This window comes from Aegilops tauschii, chromosome 7 (assembly GCF_002575655.3).
Source record: "Aegilops tauschii subsp. strangulata cultivar AL8/78 chromosome 7, Aet v6.0, whole genome shotgun sequence".
Taxonomy (NCBI): domain Eukaryota; kingdom Viridiplantae; phylum Streptophyta; class Magnoliopsida; order Poales; family Poaceae; genus Aegilops; species Aegilops tauschii.
The window spans coordinates 557,200,225-557,217,345 of NC_053041.3; the positions used below are offsets into that span (position 1 = coordinate 557,200,225).

A 17,121-nucleotide genomic window follows, 5' to 3' on the forward strand; every position below is an offset into this window, starting at 1 on the left:
GACCAACGTTCATCATCAAGTATGATAGTTCATGTCGCTAGATTAACTTTGCAGGGTGTATGAAGCACGAGACAATAAAATCTCGAACCCCATACTAAACTTCGTCATACGCATGACCCTCGTGCAGATCATATCTGCATTGCCCTGTCGTCTGCGAATTTCATCTTTCTTTTGACTACGGCAGAACCCAAAGAACTGATAGCACTTCCATGATCAATCAGGATCACGGATTGCCAGAACTTTGTCAAATTCCACCATGCTGTCTCGAGATTGAGCAAACGCAAATTCTAGGGAAGCAACAAGAACATCGGGTAACCGATTTCATCTGTCACCCGCATAAATAATTTTCAGCAATAGATCTCATCTACTACCTAATTATATTATGCAATACCCATACATCTCTATGTATTCTAGATCGCAACCTGCATCTACGCATAGCACGGCTCATGATGCCACTGTAGGGTAACGCAGCAGAAAACAAAAATTTTCCGACCTACGCACCAACCCAGGACCACTATGGAGACTGCATACTAGGTTTGATCTTTTTCGTTACCGACTTGTAGCGCAGCGGGAAGTAGAGTCGATGACGATCGGCGGTGCAGATCCCCGCAGCTAGGATTTACAACCTCCCAACCGCGAGGATGTATACCCTCATCAGCTCCTCAGAGAGCCCTCCGGGAGGCGGTTGAACAGCCCCCCGGACGGTGTCGCGGACAGCCCTTCGGGAGGACCTTCGAAACTCGAACGGTCACTCGGACAGCCCTTCGGGAGGACCTTCAAAACTCGGACGGTCACACGGACAGCCCTTCGGGAGGCACTCACGAACTAAGACCGAAACTACAATCTCTCTACAGAGTTGCACATATACGGCGTCATCTATCCGGCAGGGCTTCGCCGTCCAGAACTAGTTCCTGCCGGAACCCAGACAGCCTTTCGGCTCTACGAAACTATTTCGCTGGGAGGGAGAGAAGAAGCCAGATCATTGCAATGGCATGTATGTGAGAAAGATTGAGTGTGGAGGGCTGCCCCTCCACCTCTATTTATAGGAAATCCCAAGGGGTAGGGTAGTTTAACACAAAAACTTAAAATGCACATGAATGAAGTCCTTCCACAAGGACCTAGGAGTGAAACCAATGAACAAGTCCAATTTCACACACCCTTTCTTCGTTGAAGTCATACTAACTGCAGCATGGAATATTTGGACTATGTGAAATGGCAGAATTTTCAAAGCTGAGAGACCTACTTTCAGTGCTTGGAAGTGTAATTTCATCCATGATATTTCTTTGCTTGCTCACAGGGTGAAGGACTGTAACAAACCAAAGCTTTTGGCTTGGATTGCTTCTTTGTTATAAAGCTAGTACAGTTAGTTAGCAAATAGGTAGACTTTTTCCCCTTTTGTTTTTCTTCTTTGTATAGTTTGTTTTACTTGTAAAGTGGTTCTTTTTTTAATAAAGGGCTGTGGGGCTTTGCCTCACAGTAAATATTAAAAAAACCAATGAACAAGAGGGTCCCCAAGGGGGGATACCCCATGTGGCCGGCCACACCCCCATGAGGGGCCCAAAAAATGGCTCCTATCCATCCATGTCATCCCCAAGATCTTTTGGAGGAAAGCCCCAAAAGGTGGCTTTCCATAAAGTAACCATAAAGCTGATTTTCACTATTCACGACGACATTTTTCAGCGTCCGTTCGAACTGAAAATATTTGTGTGGGCTTAGAACATTTCTAGTACCCACCAAAATTATTTTCAACGCGTTCCGAAACAATTCCGGTTTAGTGATTTTCATCTGCGAAAAGCATCTGAAGTGGTTCCGGCAGCTCCGGAGCATATCCGGTTATTATCCCGGAAAATTCCAGAAAGCTTCCAGAATGATTCTGGCACCCTCCAAGAATTATCAGGCATGTGCCGAAATCAATTTGACTTTTGGTATCCCCTGAAACAACTTTTGAGTTTCACCGGAACTCATCCGGTGACCTCTCTCTGCGGAACTTTTCCGCTGTCCGAAACTTTTCCGGTGTCCGAAACTATTTTGGTGATTTTCTCTCAGACTCCCTGTCTAGTATTCAGCAGATAGATGACCCTTAAGCGTGTGACCCTATAGGTTCGGTGAAGTATAGACATGACCTGGAACCCCTTCCAATCAATGATCAACATCGGAGCCGTGGACACCCATATTGACCCCTATACCCACACGAATGAATATTCGAGTGAACCTCCAGTTGCAGTGAGCTATTCCTGTTGCTTCACGATATATCACAAACACCTGAGGTGAGATTTATTGCATCCCCGTGGACGAACAATTTGTCCACCATGCAAGTTACCTCGTTACCGGTTTTGTTCTCTTTTCTCGTTTCTGTGTTCCGGCATCCCCGTGATCAAATCACAAAGGTGTCTGGCCAGACGATGATGGACACCGTAACACCGAGAGGGCCCGAGTATATCTCTCCATCGTCGGAGGAGCAAATCCCAATCTCGAGCTATCAAGTTACTTAACATACTTTCCCATGAACCCGTAAGCCGCCGTAATAGCCATCCAGTTACGGATGACGTTTAACAAACCCCAAAGTTCATGAAGCAAGCATGAAGAAACTCGATACTCTCATGGTCTAAGGAATTATGCAAACATTAACTATCTCTGTGTTATAAACCATGAACTTGTGACGAATGTATCTCATAGCATAATATCAATTCGGGTCGATTCAACACAAATGTCCTTCCTGACATTGTGCCCTCAAAGTTGCTTGGCATAGACATGCCCATGATTGGGAAAACATAATCATCATGCAACACTTAAGCTAGTCTTAGAGGCACGACGAGGAATACATTTTACCGTTTATTATTCCACACGTGCATATGGGTTCTCCCCAGAGCCTTTATGGATATACGGGCTCGGGAACCACAGTAGTTATAGCATGGAACATAAACATAATTATGAACAGGGAGATAATCAATAACATTTATTATTGCCTCTAGGGCATATCTCCTACATAGAATACATACAAATGTATTTGTATCAAAATGATGATACAATATATGATGACAACAATACTTATGTTCTTATTAGAACATCATAAATGGTCATAAATTATGTTGACCACTCAGGAGATTGAGAGACTAGACGAAGTCTTCAAACATGTTAGTTGAGTCATATTCAACCATCATATTCTCCGTGCCCATAGGGTCCCGTCATTGCTAGTGATGTCGGGTTGAAGGTTGAAGTGAGCTCCAAACCTTTGCCCTTGAGGTCTGTTGTGCCCTAGGAATTGCTGATACAGAATAACCAGATGCAGAGATCTGAATCGATATAATGCCTTATGATGTATAAGACAATATTTTTCTGTTAGCGGTGTGATTCCGACCAGAGGTTAATCATGTGGTCTTGGATTGCACACACTATTCCACAAGACACAAGAATGATCATGATGTCCATGCCCAGGTAGGGTAGTGGTGGCGATTAAGGGCGAATGCCTCAAATTCTCTAGCCATCGATTACCAGAGATAGTTAATTTACGATTAGTAAATTGAAGACCATCATGGTAATGTTGTAAAATTAATGGATATTTCAAGAAGTTATCTTGAAACCATTAATGTGAATCTCAAATTGCTAAGCATGACACCTTGAAGATAATCTCCAAAATGAAGTAGATCTCGCAGCACTAGGGAGTATAATCTGATGAAATCAGTAGATACTCACTCCTAATGCCTTATGTCATGACTTAGTAAAATGCATGGGAGTGCACAATGTTGTGCAATCATAATGTCAAATTTGACAAAATGTAGGCTTAAACAGTAGTGGTGATAATCAGCAAAGCAGTAGATCTACACACTACCTCGGGATCCTAATACATCAATTTGAAGAAATCACTAAGAATTTTGCATATGTATTTGCAAGAAATTGAAAATATCAATTGCAAATAGACGTATTAATCTCGACATGTAGCGAACATGGAGATACATACATTCCGAAATACATCGTACTCAACAGAAATACACCACTATTATAATGAATAGTAATGATGTTGAAAAAACTTGAATTATATACACCTCAATTAAATGAGATGTTCTTGTATCAAGTTGCAAGATAATTCAGCAGGGTGAATTAATATATTCCGAGAGAAAATTAATCTCATTCGCAATAACATTCGCAATAACGAGAGAAGAAAGTTCTCGATCGCAAATCAGTACTCTAGAGGTACTAAATTTATCTTTGCAAGAGAAAAAAATCTCAATTGCAAATAATAGATGTAATTAATCTCTACACGTGACAAACGTGGAAATATATTACATCGCTGATGAATTCTGGAATACATACATTGTACTCGACAGAAAAATAATAAACAGGTCTAGAACAGACTAAATACTGCTAGAACTACTGTTATACAACTAGTTGCTGATAAGCTGAACTAGTACTGGACTACTAGTGTAGAGATCAAGCAAATAGCAAATAAACGAACAGCCACGGTACTGTTGGTGCCATGATTCCCTGCCGATGCACATGGCCTTGTAAAGGCGATCATAATAGTCAATCTAAAGGATAAGGAGAGAGACCAGGGAAAGAAATCCCATGCAACTCATCCCCAATCCTCGCGAAGACACAACCAGGCGGAGAACACCAGGTCGGCCGGCCGCATCATCGGCGGCGAGCAAAACTCCCGCCGCGCTCGTCCTCACATGAAGAACCACCGGGGAGATGGGAGCCCGGCTCCGCGTGCCGGAGCGGCCGGAATGGCCGTTCGACGGAAAGCACGCCAGTGGGACGCCGAGGGCCAAGAGGCGGCGGCGAACTTCCACGCGCGGCGAAGGCGGGTGGGTGGCCGGAGTCGGGGACAGCAGGCACGGCGGTGCGGCAGCATCGCCCGGGACGCGCGCAACCGTCGGCAACCTCTGAAGCGGTGCGTCGCCGACAGCCTCAACAACCGCTGGAGTCGGATGCTGCAGCGGCGCGGCCCCGACGGTTCCAACCTCCTGAGGCGCTGCTACCACCGGGTCAAACTACCCATCCATGCGCTGAGCACCAAAACGGCGGCGGCGGAGCCGCCAGTGCCGGATCGATGCCCCCATCGGCCTCGAGCCTTGGTGCAGCCAGACCGGCGAGAAGCCGGGCGGGCACATCGGGCTGCACGGGCTGGTTCGAGGGCCCCGCGCCGTGCCGGTGGTTGCGACGGAGGTTCTGGCGGCGCTGGTTCCAACCTCCACGCCGGAAGCGGCGGAGGTCGCGCACATGACGCTGGAATCGGCGGTGTCCGCCAACACCATGGCGGCGGTGGCGAGCGACGAAGCGGTGGCCACGGCCATTGGCGCGAAGGAGGCGAAGAAACAGGGACATTGGAACTCGAGGCATGGTTCCGTTTCTCACCTTTTCTCTGTTCTTCTCGTCGGAATCGCTCTCGCCGGAGAGCGTGCTGATAACGTGTCGATTGAGAGCCAAAGCGAACGAGAGACAAATGAATCAATTGTATCTTTATTGATGGTTACAGATGCCTTATATACAGGGGGAACAGACGCTAACAAAGGACGCGTCGGTTCCTATGTCGGTTCCTGGAGGCGACGCAACTGCTACAACGGTTCCCACATCGTGGGATTACAAGGATGGGAAAGTGGGAATTATCCACTAATTAATCTAGATTAATTATTCTTAACAGGTTCGTCATGTCATCATTCACCGGCGTATCCGTCTTCGAAGACCACGTGGGGTCCTATTGCAAAACATCGGCCGTCGAGGCCGACACGGACAGCGGCTACAATCTCCTTATGGTCAATGGCTACTCGCGTACCAAAGAAGAGAAGCCCACCGGCAAGTGCATCAGCTATGGTGTTTTTGTGGTAGGAGGATATGCTTGCACTAGTAGAAAAGAGGGCTTTGGTTCAGGCCGGGTCAGCCCATTAGTCCCGGTTCAGTCCAGAACCGGGACCAATGGGGGCACTGGTCCCGGTTCGGCACTGGTCCCGGTTCGTGAGGCCAGGGGCCTGCCGGGCCTCGTGGGGGCATTGGTCCCGGTTCGTCTGGCCCCTTTGGTCCCGGTTGGTGGGACGAACCGGGACCAATGGGCCTCGCTCCTGGCCCACCACCATTGGTTCCGGTTGGTGGCTTGAACCGGGACCACAGGCTGCCCTTTAGTCCCGGTTCATGCCACGAACCGGGACCAATGAGGTGCCTATATATACCCCTCGCCCGCGAGCAGAGCACTCCAGTGCTCTGTTTTTTTCTGGCCGGCGAGGGGAGGGCTTTGTGGTGCTCTAGCTCACCTCCTATGCACATGAGGTGTTCGATGAAATGCCCGAGCCACACTAGTTAAGCTTTCTCCTCTCGAAGCTCGACCTCAAAGCTCCATTTTCCTCAAGATTTGTCTAGGTTTAGCGGCCCGTCACGTCCCATTCCCGTCTTCACCGCCGTCGATCGCCCGCGCCGATCTCGTCGCCGGCACCACCGTGGTGAGCCTCTTGTTCTTATCTTCTTTCTGAAAGAAAAAAAAATTCTTACTTTAGATAGATACTTGTCTAATTTTCTTACTATTGTATTGCTTGTTATTACATAGTGCGATGGTTTTGGTATCCGCCCCCGTCGGCCCTCGTCCTGTCTATGATTCGGATGTGGTATATATTATCTTTATAACTATTGGTTCATTTATTGTTTATGAAAATTATGCCGACCAACGTGACATAGATTTTATTTATCTAGGAGGTATGTGATCCGGAATTTCCAATCGACCCTATTGTTGAGAGGTTAAATTTAGTTGAAGAAGAAAACAATTTCTTAAAGGAAAAAATAAAAAAAATTGAGGAGGAGAAGATGATATTGGAGTTGCATGTTGCGGATGTCGTCGATGATCACAAGATCAAGATGGATGCAATGAGCTTGAAGATTAGAAAGATTAGAAAATATGTCATTCATACCGGGGCTTAGTATCATTATGCCGTTGGATCAATTGTTACCTTGGTTGCGATTATGATCGCATTTGTTTTCGCATTGAAATGTTTTACATAGTTTCAATGTATGGTTTAATTAATTAGATGCTCTGGAGAGCTATATGTTGTTAGATGAGAACTATGTATGTACTTTGGTTTTAATGTGATGATGAACTTCTATTAATTTGGTCACTTAATTATCTATTCATGATGTTCTGTAATGGTTTTTGACACACTTAATTATATATAATGCACGCAGATGAACCGGCAATGGATGTACGGTGACAGACACACCTCCGAGTACATTAAGGGCGTGCATGATTTTCTCGAAGTGGCTGAGGAAAACAAGCAGAATGGTTTTATGTGTTGTCCATGCCCTAAATGTGGGAATACGAAGTCTTACTCTGACCGAAAAATCCTTCACACCCACCTGCTTTACAAGGGTTTCATGCCACACTATAATGTTTGGACGAGGCACGGAGAAATATGGGTTATGATGGAAGACGACGAAGAAGAAGAGGACGATGACAACTATGTGCCCCCTGAATATGGTGATGCTGCAACGGGGGAAGCTGCTGAAGATCAAGAGGAACCAGACGATGTGCCCAATGATGCTGCAACGGGGGAGGCTGCTGAAGATCAAGAGGAACTAGTGCCCGATGATGATGATCTCCGCCGGGTCATTGTCGACGCAAGGACGCAATGCGAAAGTCAAAAGGAGAAGCCGAAGTTCGATCGCATGTTAGAGGATCACAAAAAAGGGTTGTACCCCAATTGCGAAGATGGCAACACAAAGCTCGGTACCGTACTGGAATTGCTGCAGTGGAAGGCAGAGAATGCTGTGCCTGACAAAGGATTTGAGAAGCTATTGAAAATATTGAAGAAGAAGCTTCCAAAGGATAACGAATTTCCCGATAGTACATATGCAGCAAAGAAGGTCGTATGCCCTCTAGGATTGGAGGTGCAGAAGATACATGCATGCCCTAATGACTGCATCCTCTACCGCGGTGCGTACAAGGATCTGAACGCATGCCCGGTATGCGGTGCATTGCGGTATAAGATCAGACGAGATGACCCTGGTGATGTTGACGGCGAGCCCCCCAGGAAGAGGGTTCCTGCGAAGGTGATGTGGTATGCTCCTATAATACCACGGTTGAAACGTCTGTTCAGAAACGAAGAGCATGCCAAGTTGATGCAATGGCACAGTGAGGACCGTAAGAAAGACGGGAAGTTGAGAGCACCCACTGACGGGTCGCAGTGGAGAAAAATCGAGAGAAAGTACTGGACTGAGTTTGCAGCTGACCCAAGGAACGTATGGTTTGGTTTAAGCGCGGATGGCATTAATCCTTTCGGGGAGCAGAGCAGCAATCACAGCACCTGTCCCGTGACTCTATGTATGTATAACCTTCCTCCTTGGATGTGCATGAAGCGGAAGTTCATTATGATGCCAGTTCTCATCCAAGGCCCTAAGCAACCCGGCAACGACATTGATGTGTACCTAAGGTCATTAGTTGAAGAACTTTTACAGCCGTGGAATGGAAACGGTGTACGTACGTGGGATGAGCACAAACAGGAGGAATTTAACCTGCACGCGTTGCTGTTTGTAACCATCAACGATTGGCCCGCTCTCAGTAACCTTTCAGGACAGACAAACAAGGGATACCACGCATGCACGCACTGTTTAGATGACACTGAAAGTATATACCTGGACAAATGCAGGAAGAATGTGTACCTGGGCCATCATCAATTTCTTCCGACCAACCATCAATGTCGAAAGAAAGGCAAGCATTTCAAAGGCGAGGCAGATCACCGGAAGAAGCCCGCCATGCGTACCGGTGATCACGTACTTGCTATGGTCAATGATTTACATGTAATCTTTGGAAAGGGTCCCGATGGACTAGATGTTCCGAATGACGCTGAGGGACACGCACCCATGTGGAAGAAGAAATCTATATTTTGGGACCTACCCTACTAGAAAGACCTAGAGGTCCGCTCTTCAATCAACGTGATGCACGTGACGAAGAACCTTTGCGTGAACCTGCTAGGCTTCTTGGGCGTGTATGGAAAGACAAAAGATACACCTGAGGCACGGGAGGACCTGCAACGTTTGCACGAAAAAGACGGCATGGCTCCGAAGCAGTATGAAGGTCCTGCCAGCTACGCTCTTACGAAAGAAGAGAAAGAAATCTTCTTTGAATGCCTGCTCAGTATGAAGGTCCCGATTGGCTTCTCGTCGAATATAAAGGGAATAATAAATATGCCAGAGAAAAAGTTTCAGAACCTAAAGTCTCATGACTGCCACGTGATTATGACGCAACTGCTTCCAGTTGCATTGAGGGGGCTTCTACCGGAAAACATCCGATTAGCCATTGTGAAGCTATGTGCATTCCTCAATGCAATCTCTCAGAAGGTGATCGATCCAGAAATCATACCAATGCTAAGGAGTGATGTGGCGCAATGTCTTGTCAGTTTCGAGTTGGTGTTCCCACCATCCTTCTTCAATATCATGACACACGTCCTAGTTCATCTAGTCGACGAGATTGTCATTCTGGGGCCCGTATTTCTACACAATATGTTCCCCTTTGAGGGTTCATGGGAGTCTTAAAGAAATATGTCCGTAACCGCGCTAGGCCAGAAGGAAGCATCTCCATGGGCCATCAAACAGAGGATGTCATTGGGTTTTGTGTTGACTTCATTCCTGGCCTTAAGAAGATAGGTCTCCCTAAATCGCGGTATGAGGGGAGACTGACTGGAAAAGGCACGCTAGGAGCGGACTCAATAATATGCAGGGACGGGCATTCTTGGTCTCAAGCACACTACACAGTTCTATAGAACTCTACCTTGGTGACCCCGTATGTCGATGAACACAAGAACAGTCTGCGCTCCAAACACCCGGAGCAGTGTGACGACTGGATTACATGTGAACACATCAGGACTTTCAGCAGTTGGTTGGAAACACGTCTCAGAGGTGACACCACTGTTTGTGATGAGTTGTACTCGTTGTCCAGGGGACCATCTTCGACTGTATTGACTTACAAAGGATACGAGATAAATGGGAATACATTTTACACGATCGCCCAAGATCAAAAGAGCACCAACCAAAACAGCGGTGTCCGCTTTGATGCAGCAACCGAGAGGGGAAATGGCACATATTATTGTTTCATAATTGACATATGGGAACTTGACTACGGATATGATTTTAAGGTCCCTTTGTTTAAGTGCAAATGGGTCAATCTGTCAGGAGGCGGGGTACAGGTAGACCCACAGTATGGAATGACAACAGTGAATCTGAACAATCTTGGGTACACTGACGAACCATTCGTCCTAGCCAATGATGTGGCACAGGTTATCTATGTGAAGGACATGTCTACCAGACCGAGAAAAAGAAAAGATAAGGAAGCGAATACATCATACGATGAGCCAAAGCGCCACATATTTCTTTCAGGAAAAAGGGACATTGTGGGAGTGGAGGGCAAGACAGTCTGAAGATTATGAAAAGTTTCATGAAATTCCTCCCTTCAAAGTCAAGGCTGACCCAAGCATCCTGATAAACGATGAAGATTATCCATGGTTACGGTGCAATAAGCAAATGACACAAGCAAAGAAAAAGTGAAGACTTTCTCCCGCAACTATTATGATGATACCATGCCAATTTTGTAACAGACGAGTATGATACCATTGTCCGTTTTGTACACGAAGTGCATCCAGTTTTTGCCGTAACCCTCTCAACTTTCTTGCACATGCTATGTGGATGAAATGATGATACCATACCAATTGGTTACTAGAGTACTACCCCAATGGCAAGCACCCGAACTGCGCCGACTTCATCTCTCTCTATCTATCCCTTGTCCACGACGATAGCAAAGTGGATGCCACCTTCAGTTTTTGTCTCGTCGACCAGGTTGAGAAGCAGATGCCAATGGACATCCGTGCAACTAATAAAGCTACCAGGTTCGAGAGTGCTGGTGATTATTCCTGGGGCATCAATGAGTTTCTCTGAAGAGATGCCCTTGAACGATCGGCGAATCTGAAGGGTGATTCTTTCACCATCCAGTGTGACATAATGGTTTGCGAGGATTCCAATACCGAGGATCCCGGTGGCCACGACACCAAGGTGCTCCTGTCTGACATGGACCAACATTTTAACATTCTCCTTCAGACCAAGGTGGGTGCCGATGTGACATTCGAGGTAGTGGCGAGACGTTCACCGCACATCGTTGTGTGCTTGCAGCCTGGTCTAAAGTCTTCATGGCACAACTCTTTGGCCCCATGAAGGAGGGCACTACTATGTCCAGTGTCATACATATCGAAGACATGGAAGCAAACGTGTTCAGGGCGTTGCTTAGATTCATCTATACAGACTCATGCCCTGAGATAGACAACGACTACATAGAGGAGGAGCAAGAAATGTCACAAGTTCTGGAAGAAGGAGAAGAAGATGAAACAACAAAGGATGATATGTGGCTGCAACGGCTTCAAGACTTGTTTGTGGCGGCGGACAGGTATGATCTCCAACGACTCAAGTGCATATGTGAAATGCAATTGTCTGATAACATAGGTGTGAGATCGGTGATGTCCATTCTTGCTCTAGCCGAGCAACACCACTGCCAGGGATTAAAGGAGGCATGCTTGAAGTTTATCCAAGTCCAGTCTTCCTCGTGCATGCAAACAGTAGCAACAACTCATGGCTGGGATTATGTAGTTTCGACCTATCCCTCGCTTTTGAAGGAGCTCTTCGTCAAGCTTGCTTCAAACCAACAAAAGTAACACCCTCCTATGTGGTACACATGTTCCACAACTATACCTGAAATGACCCCCTTATGCAGATACGGGATACTCTAGAGAGAGGTCGTGGACCATGTGTCTCGCTTTCAATTTCCTCGTCATGATATAGCTCGCATATTTGTTGAACCATAGAAATCAAACGTGCATGGATATAGTTGCCAAAAAAACATGCATGGATATGGTCAAGCGTCAAAATGATCTGCATGGCAGCAACGTGCAAGTTTCACACCTAGCCTTTTTGTCCTCATATATTTCTCCGTGCATTGTCTCGTTCATTGTTGCTTTTATGCCTACCGTGTCATGAAACCGTTTTCTAGTGGCTACCAATCAAGAAGAACGAATGCATGCTGGTGTTTTCTGAAAGGCATTTTATGAACCTGGATTTAGATTAAGGGAAAAGAATGTGACGGCAATAGTGTGAATTTGTAGTCTGCAAATTGCAACAATATATAAAAGAGAAGTAACACTTATTCGGTGAAAATCTAAAAGCTTCCGTTGTTGGCCATCAGATCGACGAGGAATGACACATATGGGAGGTGGAATCCTAAACCAGCCACTTAAACGCAATTTTACAGGTAATCCCCCTCTTCTTTACCCACGAATCTGAAAAGCCATTGGCGGTTCAGCTTCGGTTTCTTCTTTTTTAATTTGCTGAGCGACGGACACATGTCCAGAGTCGATCACGACGTGCCCTCCGGGTGGGAGCCCTTGCCCTTCCTCCACCAACAACATGCTGCAACGACGACAGTGGAGACACCATCCCCCATGGCCCTGCACCTGCTGGAGCGGTGGACGCCACGACGGTAGCCTGCAAGGGCAAGCACCGGGGAGGCGGCAACAACCAGCGGTCCTCATAATGGCGATGACACATGAGCACCACGTCGAAGCTCCGCTTGGCGGGGAGGCACACCGACGATATTGGCCGCGAACGACGGCAACTCGGTGGTCGCAGCTGCCGGATGCGACGCCAAAGCTTCCTCCGAACCTGAATGTTGCAATGTTAGTGAACACACACTTGCATTGAAGCGACTTTGTCTCAACCTGATTTTTCTGATGTATGTGAACACGCAATTGTACTGAATATGTTGTTTTGTTATGCAGCTTTGTTGCACATAATCTAGTCAAATTGTTGAAATTTGTAAATTTTTCATGAAGACAAAGTTTTGATATACGGCTGTAACACCCCGGATGTAACTTTCCATATTTGTAACTCCAACTCTTGCCATTTTCGGCTATGTGTTATGATTTTCCCTCCATGGTTGGGTTTCGTTTTCGTTTTTGCATTTTGTTCATGTCATGCATCTCATATCATGTCATCATGTGCATTGCATTTGCACACGTGTTCGTCTTTTGCATCCGAGCATTTTCCCCGTTGTCCGTTTTGCAATCTGGCACTCCCACCTCCTCCGGCGCACCCCTCTTGTTTCTTTTCATGAGCGGGTGTTGAACGTTCTCCAAATGGACCGAGTCTTGCCAAGTGGCCTTGGTATATCACCGGTAGACCACCTGTTAAGTTTCGTTCCATTTGGAGGTCGTTTGGTACTCCAACGGTTAACCGGGTAACCGCAAAGTCCTTTTGTGTGTTGCAGCAAAAAAACCCCTCCAAACAGCCCAAAACCCATCTAAGTCACTTCCATGCTCTAGGTCATTCGATCATGATCGTGTGGGCGAAAACCGCACTTCATTTGGAGCCTCCTAGCTCCCTCTACCTATAAATATGTGTTCCCCTCCGAAATTCCGGATCCCCGAAACCCTAGCCCGCTCCTCCGCGCCGCCGGACGTGTCAGCCTGGCGCCGGAGGAAATCGCGCCGCCGCCCATAGCCAATCCCGCGCCGCCACGTCAGCAACCCCACCGCCCGTACGCCCGCGGCCTGGGAGCCCGCGTCTGGCCCCCGCGACCCGAGTCGCCGCCGCCCGCGCCCGAGGCGCCCTGCCGCCCGCGCGCCTCCTCCCCGCGGCGCTCCGCCCGGCGCCCGTGCTCCGCAGCCCGGCGCGCCCCCGCCGCCGCCGCATCTTCCTCGCCACCGACGCCATCGCCGGTGCCTCCACGCCTCCCGAGACGCCGCCGCCCCGCGGGAGCCCGCGCCTCCCGAGCTCCTCCCTCCGGTCGCCCGTGCGCCGCCTCCTCCCGAGCTCCTCCGAGGCCGGCCGTCGTCCCCCCTTCTCCGGTGAACAGCAGTAACTCCGGCGAGCGCCTCCCGAGCCAGATCCCGATCCAAAAACGAGAGCGTTGACTTTCTCCCCCCCCCGAATTTCTCTAAGTCCTAGATTTCTTACAATATGTGCTCCTGTTCATTGCATCATAACTCTCTGCATATAGCTTCTTTTCGTGCGCGTAATATATCGAAATGTTCGTTACGAGCTGCTCTTCATTTTGTTCCATTGTGCCATGTTCATTTGAGTCCATCTTGATGCCCACATCTCTGGTGCAAGAGTGCTAATTGCTGTTAACTGCTGTTACTTATCAGAACTTGAGGATTTGTTATTTTTGTTGCATTTGATGTGGGCATCTTATGGGCATGAGCTCTACATGTGTTTTCATGTATGGCATGCCATCTTTACAGATGTGTATGCCATGTATTTTTGTGATCTCTGTGGTGACTAGCACAAGCATGCAAACTAGACTTCGTGATGTTTCTGATTTCAGGGACAGTAATTTTGCTAAGTCTGTGACTGCTGTTATTTTGTTGCTATGTATCCATGTGGCTACAGAGAGATCCATGCTTATTTTGGAGATGTTCAGTAACGATGTTTTGTAAATATAGTTGTGCTCTATCCATCCATGCCACTATTTGTAATTATGGAGTGCATAGCATGTCTTAACCTTGCTCTAATTTTGCTATAAAATATTTCTGGCAGATTGTTTACGTGTTATTCAATTTTGCCAAGCTTGTTGTAGTTAATCCTTTCATGCTATGTATTTGTTATTGCCATGGATAGCTTCATAAACATTCCATATTGATGTAGGTATGCTTGTTTTGTCATGCATTGCCTTGTGGTGAGTGAATAAAGCTCACCAAGATGCCTTCATATTACTGTTTCAGCCATGCTCTGTTTTCTGCTGTCTGAAACCTGTTAACGAAACTTGCTATGTTTACATTGTTGCCATCATATCTTCTGGCCCTTTTTGGCTTATGGTCAGTAAGGGATTTTTGTTCTATGCATTTAGTAGATTCATGCCATGCCTTGTTTTTCTATGTTAAGTTCCTGTAGCATGTTGGTTGCTTGCTCCGAACATTGCTACCTGATGCTGTTTCTGCCATGTCCAGTAATTTCACCAAGTCTGTGAACCTGATATCTTTTGCACTTTTGCCATGCTTGTTTGAACCTGTTATGGTGTGATCTAGCCGTAGTTCAGTGTTCCTCTTTTGTCAAGCATCTCCTGTATATTACTGTCATATGCTTTGTTACTATGTTGGAGTGCTGTAGAATAGTTACTTGATGTATTCTAAGTGCTATCATGCTGTTAATCGCAGGTTCGTGTCATTCTTGTTTTGCTTGCCATTTGCAAACCGTGCATCCGTTTCCGGTGATCTTTATATCGATTTCGACTGAAATCATCTCATCTTTCCAGTGGCATGCTTGGTTTTCCAAGTTACTTCCTTGTTCATCATTTTTCTTCCAGAGCACGCATATGCATCGCATACCACATCTCGCATATCATACATGTATTGCATCATGTTGTTTGTGCATTTCCCGTGATTGATTGTGGTTCCGTTGCTTGTGTCTTGTTGTGGGTAGAGCCGGGAGACGAGTTCGTGTACGAGGAACCTGTTGAGTAAGCTTACGAGGATCAAGCTTTCGACAACTCTGAGAACCTCGTAGGCAAGATGACCATACCCTCGAAATCACTTCTATCTTTGCTTTGCTAGTTGTTCGTTCTATTGCCATGCTGCGCTACCTACCACTTGCTATATCATGCCTCCCATATTGCCATGTCAAACCTCTAACCATCCTTTCCTAGCAAACCGTTGTTTGGCTAAGTTACCGCTTTTGCTCAGCCCTTCTTATAGCGTTGCTAGTTGCAGGTGAAGTTGAAGTTGGTTCCATGTTGGAACATGGATATTTTGGAATATCACAATATCTCTTATTATATTAATGCATCTATATATTTGGTAAAGGGTGGAAGGCTCGGCCTTATGCCTGGTGTTTTGTTCCACTCTTGCCGCCTTAGTTTCCGTCATACCGGTATTATGTTCCTTGAGTTTGCGTTCCTTACGCGGTTGGTTGATTTATGGGACCCCCTTGACAGTTCGCCTTGAATAAAACTCCTCTAGCAAGGCCCAACCTTGGTTTTACCATTTGCCACCTAAGCCTTTTCCCTTGGGTTTTCGCGAGCCCGAGGCTCATCTTTATTTAAACCCCCGGGCCAGTGTTCCTCTGAGTGCTGGTCCAAACTAGAGCCCTTTGCAGCGCCACCTCGGGGAAACTTGAGGCCTGGTTTTAGTTGTACGGACTGCTCATCCGCTGTGCCCTGAGAACGAGATATGAGCAGCTCCTATCGGGATTTGTCGGCACATTCGGGTGGCTTTGCTGGTCTTGTTTTACCATTGTCGAAATGTCTTGTAAACCGGGATTCCGAGACTGATCGGGTCTTCTCGAGAGAAGTTTTATCCTTCGTTGACCGTGAGAGCTTATCATGGGCTAAGTTGGGACACCCCTGCAGGGTATTATCTTTCGAAAGCCGTGCCCGCGGTTATGAGGCAGATGAGAATTTGTTAATGTCCGGTTGTAGAGAACTTGTCACTTGACCCAAGTAAAATACATCAACCGTGTGTGTAGCCGTGATGGTCTCTTCTCGGCGGAGTCCGGGAAGTGAACACGGTTTGAGTTATGCATGAACGTAAGTAGTTTCAGGATCACTTCTTGATCATTTCTAGCTTCGCGACCGTTGCGTTGCTTCTCTTCTCGCTCTCATTTGCGTATGTTAGCCACCATATATGCTAAGTGCCTGCTGCAGCTCCACCTCATTACACCATCCTTTCCTATAAGCTTAGATAGTCTTGATCTCGCGGGTGTGAGATTGCTGAGTCCTCGTGACTCACAGATTCTACCAAAACAGTTGCAGGTGCCGACGATGCCAGTGCAGATGACGAAACCGAGCTCAAGTGGGAACGTGGTCATTACTATGTTTCATTTCCTGATGATCAGTAGTGGAGCCCAGTTGGGACGATCGGGGATCTAGCATTTGGGGTTATCTTGTTTTCATTTGGATCTTGACCGTAGTCGGTCTATGTGTGGATTTTGGATGATGTATGAATTATATTTATGTATTGTGTGAAGTGGCGATTGTAAGCCAACTCTCGTTATCCCATTCTTGTTCATTACATGGGATTGTGTGAAGATAACCCTTCTTGCGACAATACCACAATGCGGTTATGCCTCTAAGTCGTGCCTCGACACGTGGGAGATATAGCCGCATCGTGGGCG

General features: G+C 46.9%; 1 pseudogene; it reads left to right on the forward strand.

Annotated features, from left to right (window-relative positions):
• Positions 1 to 4,251: 4,251 nt before the first annotated feature.
• On the forward strand, positions 4,252 to 11,672 carry LOC109749839 (BTB/POZ and MATH domain-containing protein 2-like; annotated as a pseudogene).
• The last annotated feature ends 5,449 nt before the right edge of the window (positions 11,673 to 17,121 follow it).